Source organism: Vulpes vulpes, chromosome 6, assembly GCF_048418805.1.
Source record: "Vulpes vulpes isolate BD-2025 chromosome 6, VulVul3, whole genome shotgun sequence".
NCBI lineage: Eukaryota > Metazoa > Chordata > Mammalia > Carnivora > Canidae > Vulpes > Vulpes vulpes.
In genome coordinates this window covers 3,497,941-3,511,886 of record NC_132785.1, presented here as the reverse complement: position 1 = coordinate 3,511,886, position 13,946 = coordinate 3,497,941, and the positions used below count along the sequence as shown (strand labels likewise).

The window sequence follows — 13,946 nt, the reverse complement described above, 5'->3', positions numbered from 1 at the left end:
CAAACATAAATTGTTCTGTGATGGTGGGGAAAATACAGTGCTATGGGAGCATATAGCACCATAGTCAAGTAACCTGATCAAGGAAGACGTCCTGGAAAAGTGATGTTTAAGCTGAGAGCTGAAGACTCAGAGAAGGCCAGTTGTAAAAGAGGAAGAGTTTCCAGATGGAAGGAAGAGCATATAACCAGACATAAGAGGAAACACAGCATGTTTTAAGCAACTTACATAATTTCAGTGTGATAGGAGCCAGAGTACAGTATCAAGAAGAAATGAGGCTGGTAAGGTACCTAGGCACCAGCTCATGAGGCTAGAACATGAAGTGTCTTATAAGGATGTTAAAGCATCTATAATACATCATGTTGGCAATGGGAAATGTCCGAAGGGTATGGAAGATGAATTGGGAGTGGAGGAAGATGGTGGTAGGAAAATCATTGTACTAATTCACGTGAGAAATGACAGTCATTTGACCAAAATAGTAGCCATGGAGATGGAGCAAAGTTAACAAATTACAGATACGTTTATCCATAGCTTAGGAAGAACCTGGCACTAACTCTCTTTCTGAAAAATTAGGGGGAGGAGGAGGAGAGAGACAGACAGGCAGAGAGAGGAAGAGAAAGGGAGAGGGAGAAATCACCACAGAGAAAAACTGAAGAGGCTGTGATAGATTGTGTAAGCAAATTATAAAGCAGTAAAAATATGTAGATGCTGTGGGGAAAAGGAAAGATATGCAAAGTATAGGGAAAGAAAGGGGTAATAGGAAAGAAGGGTACACGTGGCCCATGAGAGAGGGAGAGAGGGCCACCCCCGTTCCTGACAGCTTTCCTGATTCAGTTCCCAAAAGGTTCAGCTTTATCATAAGCTCCGTTCATGAATCCTCACGATCTCTCTCTCCCCCTACTGTTGCACCTAAATGATCGTCCCCCTGATCCACACACAAGCTAGTTTGACTGAGTTTCAGTTCTTGCAACTTAAGGAATCTGAATAAAACATTAATGGTTATATAAACTAATTCTTCAAGGGGCGCCTGGATGACTCAGTCAGCAGAGCATCAGACTCTTGGTTTCAGCTCAAGTCATGATCTTGGAGTCCTGGGATCTGGCCCTGAATCAGGCTCCACACTCTGTGCAGAGTCTGCTTATCCCTCTCCCTCTGCTCCTCCCCCTATTACACTCTGTCTCTCTCTCATAAATTAAAAAAAAAAAAATTTAAAAAACACCTAATTATTCAAGAAGTTTTAATTAACATGGAATACAGATGAATGAAGTTATAATGAAAAATATAACTTCTGAGTGATCATAGATAGATGCTCATGTGTGTGGATCAACTACTTTTAAATATACTAAGTCCAACGACAATCAAAAAGTGGCTCGAAGAGCAAAGATTCATAACAAAAAGTATTGAATGGCCATGATGTCTGAAGGACTCGTCTCTCTGCCACTCAGTCTCTAAGGGGTGATACTGAATTACAAGAAACCACTTCTGAGGCAAGAGATCACAAACTCTCAGGTGGTTACTCAAGGAAGATGAGACAAAAGAACCTGGAAAAGAAGCTACATCTTCGTTAAGAAGCACTCCAGTTTATACTGGAGAAGTCAGGTCAAACATCCAGGAGGAAGTGAAGGTTATGATGGAAACCCAAGATGATCAATCATGTTGGACTTGAGAAGGAGGAGTTAGAATGGGACAAGGCTCCAAGTGCAATGACCATTGGGAGTTCAGTTTAGTTGGGTACAGTACAAGAAAACTAAGCAACCTACCATGTTTCAGGCCTTGTGTGGGAGAAAAAAAAAATCTGGCCCGTGTTCTTAAAGGACTTAATGTCTAGTGAAAAACACAGACATGTACACAGATAACATAAGGTAGGAAGTGAGAAGACAGGTAAGTACAGATGCTAAGCGTTTACAAAGAGGTTCAAGATGTAACAGTTGAGCTCAGATATGAAAATCAAGTCATAGTTATGTAGGAACGTCAGGAAGAGCATAATTGTAAGTGTATTTGGAAGGAGCTGAAGCACAAGAAGCAGGCTATCGGAGTGGTACGTAAAGAGAAAAGTTAAAGGGAAGTCATATCATAGAAGACATTTTTATTTCCAAGATTGTTTAAAAAAATAAATAACGGGGGATCCCTGGGTGGCGCAGCAGTTTAGCGCCTCCCTTTGGCCCAGGGCGCGATCCTGAAGACCCGGGATTGAATCCCACGTCGGGCTCCCGGTGCATGGAGCCTGCTTCTCCCTCTGCCTGTGTCTCTGCCTCTCTCTCTCACTGTATGACTATCATAAATAAATAAAAATAAAAAAAATAAAGTTGTTTTAAAAATAAATAAATAAATAAATAAATAAATAAATAAATAACGGTAAAAATTTTTTCAACAAAGAAGTTTCCCCAGTTGCAAAAATGAATGCTTGCAATATATATTCCAACTAAGAAACAAAAGCAATCCAACAAACCAGAAGTATAAGGAAACTGACAAAGCATCATTATAACATAGCCATTGGTAAATAGATTTTTTGTTTTTTTTAAGATTTTTAATTTATTTATTCATGAGAGACACACACACACACACAGAGAGAGAGAGAGGCAGAGACACAGGCAGAGGGAGAAGCAGGCTCCGCAGGGAGCCCGACGTGGGACTCGATCCCAGGTCTCCAGGATCACACCCTGGGCTGAAGACAGCGCTAAACCGCTGAGCCACCTGGGCTGCCCGGTAAACCAATTTTTGAATTCCAAATATCAAATAAACCCAAGATCACATTCTATTGAAAAACATAATCAAACTCAATTTAGTAGAAACAGGATATGGACACTACAAATAGGGAATATAGACCTTTCTGTGAACTAGAGTAGATGAAGCATCTACTAATATTGCTCATGTATTTTAACTACAAAGAAAATCTTAGCAAGATATCTTCCATAGAGATTGTTATCGATTTTTTTCTGATTTGATTCAATTAAGCTAGAAATGATAATAAAATTGGATTTGGTTTTATAAGAAGTCAGTGAAAGAATTTTAAGCAAGAGAGTGACACAACCATTTAGCAAATGGGTTGGAGGGCAGTTAGGAGAGATGGGAGGAGGGAAAAGAGATAAAGAAATATTGCAACAGTCCCAGCAAGAAATAATGTGGGTCTGAATCAAAATACAAGTAGTGGGAAATGGAAAGTGTAGACAGTTTAAAATATACTCAGTAGATAAATAACAAGGAGTGTCTGACTGATTGCATTTAGGAGAGAGAGAAGTGGGGGTGGGGAGATGGAGAAGAATTAAATTATTAAATTAGGTGGTGACATAGTAGAGGTAGTGTCATTAATTTAGATGACAAAGACACAAGAAGGAACAGGTCTAGGGATGCCTGGGTGGCTCCGCGGTTGAGCATCTGCCTTTGGCTCAGGGCATGATCCTGGGGTCCTGGGATCGAGTCCCACATCGGGCTACCTACCTGGAGCCTGCTTCTCCCTCTGCCTGTGTCTCTGCCTCTCTCTGTGTGTCACTCATGAATAAATAAATAAAATCTTAAAAAAAAAAAAAAGAAACAGGTCTAGAGAAATGGGGAGCTCATCTTTGGGGTGTTGGGTTTGAGGAACACAGTAGATAGTCCAGTTGAAGGAGACAAAGAAAACTGTGAGGTGATATTACCAGAAAGATTTTCCTATTTTGTAGAAGAAATTCAGAACTAAGGCTATGAAAGATGAGGAAGTATCCGGGTTCCTCTTGTATTTGATGCCCAGTAGAGGATGAGGGTGGCTTATCAATAGTATTTAATAGGACTTAACACCACCTACCTCTTACATCCAGGAACACTTAAGGGATGTTTAGGAGTATCTTAAGATGGGGGAAAATGTCCAGTCCAGTTGGCAAGACAAGACTAAGTAAGGGACTATCCACCCGGTGCCACAAATGTCCACTGAAGCAAATGTCTGCTCTTAGAAAAGGAGGCAGGACTGTAAGTGAAATGGGAGAAGGCCTTGCTTTTTAATAAGTCATGGAGACACACACACACACACACACACACACACACACACAGGTCATGGGGAGACACAGAAGTCTTGCAGGTGCAGGATGGATCATAAACGATGGCCCACAAATAAGAATAAGCTGATGGGAAGCGGTGGAAGGCTCAGGAAGCAGAGGGACATGCTGGGGAGCCGGGGGGGGGGGGGGGGGCGGGAGAGAAAGAACATGAAGCCCAAAAAGTTGTTGGAGTTCAATAGGGCAGACAAAGGGCGATGTGGCAAAGATTGTGTCAGGAAGCTAGAGTTCCTTCATAGCCCTGACGTGAATCAAAGCCATTAAAATTAATTTTGGCCCTTGAATTTTCCCGAGAATCTCTCTACACTTCTTTGGATAATTGATATCCAAGACCAATGAGGTTCGGGAGAGACTTTTATCTAACACAGACACAAAGCTAAAGCTTTCACATTTGAGGATTAAAAGATTTCGATTACTTGAGGGGGCTTAGGAAGTGTTGATTACCATGATTTAGAAAATCCTTAGGGCGTCAGAAGGTGACGCAACATAAGCCTCCTCAGAGAGGATATTTCATGAGTTACTGGTCCAAAGGCACGTGCTACGGCGAGCACGGACAAGGAAGAGGCGCACCGACCTGCTTGGCCCCCAAGGGGTCTTGAAATGACATGACCTCTTTCATCTGTGGGCTTCTAGACTGTAAGATAGGAGCTGTCATTTCTTCATTCATTCAACAAGCGTTCCATGAGCGTCCACTGTGCATCAGGCGCTGTTCATCCTGCCTTCTAATATTATTTTGAGAATTAAATGAAATGACATAAGTGAAAATAGCATAGTGTCTAGAATCTCTCAGGTGCTAATTGTATTCATTCTTCTATCCAAGAGTATTTGGGGGGTATTTGAACCATTACTGGGTCAGGCCAACAATGGGCCAAGACACTCAGGGTGTCTGTTATAAACATCAGGGTGTTTGGCAGAGCGAGCGAGCGGACTCAATTGGGGGTCCAAGAATGAAAAGACTTTTATTTCTTTTTGTTTTTTAAATTTATTTAAAAGGGGAAAGGAGAAAAAAATGAGTGGGAAATGTCAGAAAGGGAGACAGCACATGAGAGACTCCTAACTCTGGGAAACAAACAAGGGGTGGTAGAAAGGGAGGTGGGCGGGGGTGGGGTTGACTGGGTGACGGGCACTGAGGGGGGCACTTGATGGGATGAGCACTGGGTGTTATTCTATATGTTGGCAAATTGAACACCAATAAAAAATAAATTAAAATAAAGTTAAAAAAACAAAAAAATAAATTCAATTAGATAACAAAATAAAATAAAATAAATTTATTTATTCATGAGAGACACACACAGAAAGGCAGAGACACAGGCAGAGGGAGAGGCAGGATCCCTGCAGGGAGCCGGATGTGGGACTCGATCCCAGGACGCTGGGGTCATATGCTGAGCCGAAGGCAGATGCTCAAGCACTGAACCACCCAGGCGTCCCAAAAGACTTTTAACTTAGTACATTTTCGAAGCAGTAGGACGAAAGACAAAATGCTGCTTTTGGGAGAGTGAAGCATGTCTGAGTCAAGGGTATTCTGGGAAACCTGTGGAGGGTACAATGAAGCAGCAGGGGTGCTCCAAGTGAAGATCCATTGGAAATATGAATGCCCTACGGGGTCTAGAACATTTAGAAAGCACTACAAGGTAGTTTGCTTCATCAGCATGTTCAGAGTTAAGGTGCATGACAAAACAATTGTACTTCGGAGACATCCTTCTCTGTAAACACTGCAATCCACCCACCACTGAAGCCTGAAAAGTGAATTTGCGACTCAGGATAAATATTCTGAATTGACAGGGTAAGGGCCTTGATAACTCAGATATTAGCACTTTCCAGTGCTCCAAATAAGTCATTTGAAAAAAGAAAGGAAGAAAAGCTGACACAGGCTCGAAAACATGTTTTCCCTCAGTGTTACTTTTGCTTCTGAAGTGAGCTGGTTTCATTATCAAAGAGTCCAGCATTTTCCACTTCCCTTTTATAAATTGAACTTTAGTCCAGACCTTGAAAAGCCTAATGAGGTTGGTCAGAAGTCACAGTGAGATGGAATATGCCTGATTCCCAAAGAGAAAAGGGGGAAGATTAAGGCCATTGACATGTACCCCCTTCAGTGCTCAGCAAGGCAACATTACTCATTTCGATGTGTGATAACTGTAACCGCCTATTTATCTTTGAACCCTTTTCAGTAGATTAAAAGCCCCTTAAGGGCAGACACTATGTATTATTAATCATTGTAATCCCAAATGCTTGAAAAGACCCTTAGAGGAGAGGCTCAGTAAATGCTTTACAGTGAGTGGATCAAAGAATGGAGGAAAGGAGGGAGGGAGGGTGGGGGGGAGGGAGGGATAGGTGTCTGGTCGCAAAGAAAAGTGACCTAAAAGACAGGAAATGCTGTTGAAGCGAAAGGAGGACAGGATAGGCTGATTGACTTAGACCGGTAAGAATCACTGATGAGGGATCTAATCCTAGAGTTATTGGGAAGAAGACAACTTGGGTTAGTTTTCCCCGTAGTTTCTCCTAATCCATCGCCCCAAAGTCTGCTCTGTCCCTCCAGTAGACCAAGCTGCTATTGGATAGATAGGATACCTTGTGAGGCCCAAGAACAAGTAAGGGTGTCAGGACTGTCTGAGAAGGGGAGAAAGCCTCTATCTCATTTGTGTCCATAGAGGAACAATCCTGAGAGGCAAGGGCACCATCTACCTGAAGGAGACTGGGGTGTGGGTTTCTGGGACGACTGAGCAGTCCTCATGACAGATAGACCGTGGGGAAATGAGGCGCAGAGGAGCTTGAGGAATGGAGTCAGTGTGGTCTTGCTTGCAGACTTCAGAGTTGGCAGTGGTGAACCATATTTGGGGTTGAGGGATGTGGTCAGTCAGCACCACAGGGCACCCACAGCAAAATCCATCTCCCCTACCCCAGGGCAACTCAGCTAAGACTGACAAGATGGAATAATAAGAGCTCGGGATCCATTGACCCCTTCCAAAAACTGAAGGAATGGCCCCCTACTGAAGGCCCTTGCAGACGTAGACGCAGCCAGTTGTAGACAGCACGTCCAGGAACTGAAGGAGCTGGGGGGATGCAGGGGTCTGCAGTTGGCCTCCCCGAGCTTTGCTGACCTTTGGGAGGAGGTGGTAGCCCAAGCATGGTCATCAGATGACGCATTCATCAAGGTGGGTATGTCGGAAGTGGGGGCCAAACATACTGTACGGAGGGAAAACTTGATTCCTGGAAGACTGTTCTGCAGCAATTGCTGCTGTTAGAGAGACAGTGGACCTGGGTGTTTAAAGGCATGGACTTGGGAGCCAAATACTAGGGCTTCAATCTTCTCTTGATTTCTTTTACTCTGAGACTTTGAGTGGATTTCCTCATCTCCTAGGTCTACTACTTCATCAGGTCAATAAGCACACCTGCATCTCAGAGTGGGTTAGGAAGACTAGTGTAAATAATCCGAGTCAATGCTGGCACATAATAAGGACTTGGCAAATATTAACGTACATCAAAGCATGACCCGGTTTGTGAATGTGAATCATATCTTATGTGTCCAAACACAGGCAAGATTCCTACGTAATTGCCCGTAGAGCAGTAGTTGGTTATGGAATGGTGACCAGAGAGAATGAACCCGGACATGAAGCAAAAGCATATTCCGTGTATGCTCTTTTTTTCTAAGACACTCAAAAATCCCTTGTTGAAGGGCGACTGGGTGGCTCAGTCGGTTAGGTGTCTACTTTTGGCTCAGGTCATGAGCCCCAAGGGTCCTGGCATTGAGCTGCATTGGGCTCCCTGCTCAATGGGGAGTCTGCTTCTCCTTCTCCCTCTGCCTCCCCGCCCCTCACTCTCTCTCTCTCAAAATAAATACATAAAATCTTTTTAAAAGTCTGCTGTGGATCTCAAGTATTTATGGAACATAGTTTGGAAACCATATTGGACCAAAATTAAAAGCTATATATCCTAGGGGCACCTGGGTGGCTCAGTTGGTGGAGCATGTGACTCTTGATCTTGGGGTTGTGGTCTCGAGGCCCACATTGGGTGTAGAGATATCTTAAAAAATAGAATCTTAAAAACACACACACACACAATATATATATATATATATCCTAAACCGATTACAGTGAGGTCAGGTATACGGCCCACTCGTGTTAGCATAACCAGAGGCAACTTTTAAAGTTGGGCGCACTAAAGACATTCCTTTCAACATTTGGTGCCTGTGCCAACAGGTGTGATGTTGATTTTTATTTAAAGAGTTTATGGTTGACAATGCCAGGGAAAACATTTAACAGGAGATCAGCTTAGAGGAACTAAAAATCTGTTATTTGGGGTTACGGTGTGTGAATACACACAGAGGCCACACGTATAGTAGGACTTTGGTGAGATAGTGAATAAAAATTTAAGTGCCTGTGAATTTCATATACTAATACAAATAATAAAGTTTTAAACAAAGGGCACAAAAAGATAATGGGCACGTTAGAAAACATTGACTAAGAAGTTAGCAACCACCTCCGATTTGCCCAGGGCTGTCAGAAGAACTGGCCAGGGTTTTTGTTAAGTTATTTAGGTCATTTAAAACAACTACATGAACTGTCATTTCTATTTCTGTTTAAAGGGGGGGGGGGGGAGGCTTTGAAAGATCGATTGTCATTCAAAGATAACTCAAGCTTAAATCTGAGAATCATTAATTTTTATGGCCTTGGTGGTGACGTTGAGGGGAAGGCCCAAGGGGAAAGTAATCTCTGGCCTCTGGGAGTTCTTTGTCTCACATCTACCCTCCCCTGCAGGTCCTTTCCCCTCTCCAGTCCTTACCTTTGTCTCCCCCACGTCGTCGCAAAGGGTTAGGAGTTGAGTTTCATGTATTTAATTACACATGCCTGGCAGGAAAAACACCGTGGACAAGGCTGTGATCAAATGATAAGGCTACAGACAGCGACTAATTAAGAACGCCAAGCATATGAGAACACTTTCGTTATTTCCGAATACAGACTAATAAAGGCAATGTTTTATGTATTTAATAATATAAATTCTATATTATTATGCTGATAGACAACCAGGCATAAGTGGCACATGCAAATTATACTTTCATGGTTTAACTCTTCTCACTTTTGGTCTACACAGCAGTGTCATCAAGGCAAAGCAGGGTTGAGGCAAAGAGAACCAAGGCCAGAATTGGCTGATGGAGCAGAAGACACATGAAAACAGGCCCCACATTCCTGGCAGTGAAAGGGCTTGCTCTAGAGGGAGAGGAAAGAAGGATAAAATCCTAAGGGTGAGGGATGCCTGGGGGGCTCAGCCATTGAGCACCTGCCTTAGGCTCAGGGCCTGATCCTGGAGTTCTCGGATCGAGTCCCCCATCGGACTCCCTGCATGGAGCCTGCTTCTCCCTCTGCCTGTGTCTCTGCCTCTCTCTGTATATCTCTCATGAATAAATAAAATCCTAAAAAAAAAAAAAAAAATTCCTAAGGGTGAGTAAAGGAATCATTGTTCATGTTGAGATGGGAAGGAACAGGATAGGGATGGATGGAGAGGGCTTTTACTTCGGAGGTTCCTTCAGATATTTTTAAGGCCAATTGAGAGTTTTCTTGTTCTCATCTCCCACCTCCCCCTACGCCCTCAAAACATGTATGTGCCCCAACTTCCTTAAGCAGGGAATCAAGTTTTTCATTCCACAATTGGAGACGATGCTTGAGAAGCAGAGCAGCTGGCAGAGGTAACATGAATCTCTTTCTCACTAAAATGTTAATAGCTGCTACTGGGTCCTTTGCTATTTTGATAGGAAGAGGAACTACGAGAACTTCCCCTTGGGAAGGAGGCCCAAGCTTGGAAAGGCTTCCCAAAGGAGAGAACAAGAGAAGCAACTCATGTTTATGGCATCCTTATGTGTCAGGTTCTTGTTCTAAGCGCTTTGCGTGAATTAACGTGTTCAGTCCCCGCATCACCCTGTCTGAGGAACACACTATGACTAATCATCGTTTTACAGATGAGGACACTGAGTCACGGAGAGGTTAGGGAAGTTGCCTAGGGTCATACTGGTAGGGCCAAGGTTTGAATTCCAGCATTTCTAGTCCTAGTGTCCAGACACTTGGCCATGGCTGAAAGAAAACTGACTCAGAGAGAAGATGGCCCAGGAAACAGAACTCTCCTATGTGACTGATGTTCCCTGAGGTCAGCTTACGCCCTCCCAAGGGTCAGGGACAAGGCGTCCAGAGGTTGTAGATCCGCCACTTACAGGAAGACCAGCAGAGGTTACCAGGCTCAGTCCTATGGAACACGGTGACACCCTCTCGGTCCCACGTGTACACTGTTCAGCGGCCTGAATTAGTGATCCTGGTGCGGTTATTGCAGCGTCTGTGCCTCTGAGTCCACATTCGGAAACTGGGTTATTTCCACTTGTCAGCTCTCTGACTCAGAGGAATGCAGAGGCCTAATGGGCTGATACATGCAAAGTGCTTTGAGCCATAAACCGGGACTAACTGAATTTTTAGAGAACAGTATGACTTGGCAGTGGTATTTAAGTTGGCATAAATGATAGAATATTCTCCGAGTAGCTTCTTTGGCTGTTCTCGGGGAGCCGGCCGGTCCACCCTGGCGGCCTGAGTTCTTCTCTAGACTTTCACACTGAACGGCGCTAAGGGAGAGCCGTCTGGTGGACCTGGGCAATGCCCCTGTAGTCTGGGATCGTTCAAATTATGTAGAGATAAGGATTCCTAATTCAAAATAACAATCTTCCAGCCAGGACCTTGAAAGCCACTGCTTATCAAAAAAGATAAAAAGAACTGGACCCACTCCAAGGAAACATTTAACCTAATTGCAGACACCATACCTTAGCACTTAATTCAAAGGAGAGTGATCTAACTGACACCACCAAGGGCAGAACCAGTTGCAAACTAAAGAAATAATAAATAATAATAACGATTTACAAAGAGATGTGGGTAAGGAGATACCGGAGACTAGAAGAATGGGGAAAGAAGGAGTCTCGGGTGTAGCTATGATTAGGACCAACAGGCACAAAAAGAAATATAAAGGTAGGGTTTTTTAAAAAGAAAAAATGTGCCTGATTAATACTGTCTAATGGAATTTCCCTCCCATTTTTTACAGCATAGACGTATTAGTTGTCAACCTATGTTTTCAAATGAATGATAGCGGAACAGTGATTCACGATATTTTTAATAGATACAGTCATCAACTCAATGATATTCACGCCTTGTGTTCATGTGTCTTTTGTGTGTGTGTGTGTTCATGTTTTTTAAGGGGCAGAGTCCTACCTGAGCACAGTCATGCCCCTCCAGACCTGAGAAAGGAAGCAATCATTGTGAGCTAATAAATAAACACGACCAGCGGGAATCAAGGGGGGGACATCCAGGAGCAGAAATGGGGCAGCTTAAAATAGTTTTCAAAAGAGTCTGAGAGCAAAGGAAGGACACCGAACAACGAAAGGAAGGTGGTGGACGGTCAAGACCATACGGTATTGAGAAACTACAAATCCAAAAGAAGGAAAATAAAAGACAGTTCTACCGATTGCTGTTGTGATTCAAGCCATCTCAGATAAAATCTATAACAAATTTCCAAAAAAAAATTTAGGTGCAATAAATTTGATTTTAAGATGCTAAGCTTTCCATTTTGGCAGCATTTTCTCATATCTGCAGACACTTACTCTTGAGGCACCCAAGGCTCTCCTCATGCCTCACAAAAGGGAAAATACTGATGTGGATTCGTTAGTGTGAGAGTAAAGACGGGTATCAACTTCCCAGGAGAATTTACAAGCTAAAGCTCATCTTTCCACGAGAAGGAAGTTTTAGATGGAAAGCTTGTGGAAGAGGCACGAGAACCTTCCTCCCGCCCCTTCTCCCATATCTCACTGAAGGCACGTTTCTGGTTTTGCCTCTGTCTTCCGTGGTCCCATTTATGACGATGGTTGTTATCTGGTTCACAAACTCATCTTCCCGTTGTCTTTGCCCAGATTGAAAGAGTTTCCTTCCAACAACAACAACAACAACAACAAAAAACATAAAAAACAAACAAACAAACAAAAAACACAATGGGATTTGTGTAAGGAAAAGGTCATTTCGGTAAAATGGTGCCATGGTAGTTTGCTATGTCCAATCGATGATAAGGTCATTGAAAACCCACTAAAGAGCAGGGCAGAGTAAGGGGGGCCAGTAGCCGTTGCACATACAAACGTTCACTGCTTTTTCTGACAACTGGGGGGCAGGGGCCGATGCTCCAAGTCTCCAAGCCAAAGCTTGTTTACAAGGAGGTGAAGGACAGCTTCCTTGGCCACGGTCCGCAAGCCGCCCTACTCTGTCCTGGACTCAATAGGAGGAAGGGTGGAATAGACACACAGAAGTTTGACAATGCTCCAGTTCTTTGCACCCCAAATATTTACTGAGACGGTTGGGTCATTCTTTAGAGATGCCAGGCCTAACCTACAAAAGCTGGCAGAGGGACAGGAGGAGAAAGGGCTCCCTCTGTTTGGTAAAGACGGGCTCGCTGGGTCTAGAGTAATTGCCAGCGCAGGGGTACAGAAATACAAGAATTGTCCCACACACCATCTTCAAACCCATCACCCGTTTGAAAACCCAGCTTCAGGGCGACTCGCCTATGCAGGCCCCATGCAGGCATTTCTGAATCTCTAGGCAGCCGTTTCCGCTGCCTAGAAAAGCCTTCCCCTCATCTAGAGTCTACCTTTTCTTCTGGATGCTTCTGTAGCTCTCTCCACATCCCACTTCCTGTTTTAAGCCTCTCCCAGTATCCCAGCCCACAGTGATCACTTTGTTCTTCAGCCTCCCACACCACTCGCCTGGTGCTGGTAATTCTGTGGCATTTACCTGTTGATCCATTCAGCTCCCCATTGCCAGCATCAGGCTTGGCACCTAGCAGTCAACCTTCACTCTGTGCCTAGAAGTGATGATAAGTTGTTATTTAGACAGGTGTAAGCATGCCCGTCTCAAGTTCATGTCCATGTGATTTTTACGTAATTTTAAAACTCCGATGAAAGGTTTTCCAAGGTTAACATATTTGAAATATCCTGAATCCTTAACATGTAGTCATTTTCAGACATCATGGGTTTTATTAGGGTGCATAAGAAACAACACTCAGCCGATGTGCTGTCAAAGGAAGAACAAGTACCTAGAGAGAGTGACAGGAGCAAAGAAAGGATCCATACAGTCCTAAACCCACACTGGTATGACCAACTGGTCCAGTTCTACCACTGGAAGTCCCACGTCCCGGACAACCCCTCAATCCCAGACAAACCAGCACAGTCAGTCACCTACCAGCTGGCCAAGGAGCATTTTGACAAGAAGCAAAGTTTTAAACAATGGGCTGAGCCCCCTTTCTCTTCTCTCACCTCAAATCCTAGTGCCACGGGCTTCTGCAAAGACACGCTACTCTTCGAAGACAAGTACCCAGTTCCCAGGAAGGAATCCTGGGTTTATTCAATGCTCTCCACTTCAGAAGCAGTCTGAGGCCTGGGAGGACAAATGGTCAAGGGAAAAAGCTTTACACAAAGTTCTCACAAAACAGAAACTAAAAGGAATATTTGGAACAGGAAACTGTGACCTTTATGGCATGATTCCCAAAGGGAAAGTCAAAGGCAGAGAGACTCAGGAAGGCAAATGTCCAGAGTCCACGGGAACTCCAGCTTACACAGAACATTCCATACCAGGCCTGCTAATTGCAGAGCCAGAGCAGCTGGTGTGATAATGTTCCCTTGCAATCAACCCAACTGTGACAATCCGAGTGGGTACATTAACAAGAAAACCCGGAACCTATGATTATGAGCACATCTGAATGTTGTCACAGGGAGCAGAGAGTAGTAATATATGCGGAGCCGCAAAGCTCCTTACCGCACAATAGACACGTTGGGAAAGCCAAAAGGGACCTCCAATGAGCACAACAATAACTGCACCGTAAACAATGGTATATTCAAAAATCAACGTCAGCTCTGTG

General features: G+C 43.8%; 1 long non-coding RNA gene across 3 annotated transcripts; it reads right to left on the bottom strand.

Moving 5' to 3' along the window:
- Positions 1-5,278: 5,278 nt before the first annotated feature.
- Positions 5,279-13,534, bottom strand: LOC112933942 (uncharacterized). Of its 3 annotated transcripts, none has more exons than XR_012001974.1 (4): positions 13,345-13,525; positions 12,824-12,893; positions 8,805-11,969; positions 5,279-7,123 (listed from the first exon to the last, which is right to left on the bottom strand). It is a non-coding gene; the product is annotated as an uncharacterized lncRNA (long non-coding RNA). The 3 variants fall into 3 exon arrangements; XR_012001975.1 differs by having other exon boundaries at positions 5,279-9,229; positions 10,225-11,969; positions 13,345-13,496; XR_003237780.2 differs by lacking the exon at positions 5,279-7,123 and having other exon boundaries at positions 8,841-11,969; positions 13,345-13,534.
- Between the last annotated feature and the right edge of the window lie 412 nt (positions 13,535-13,946).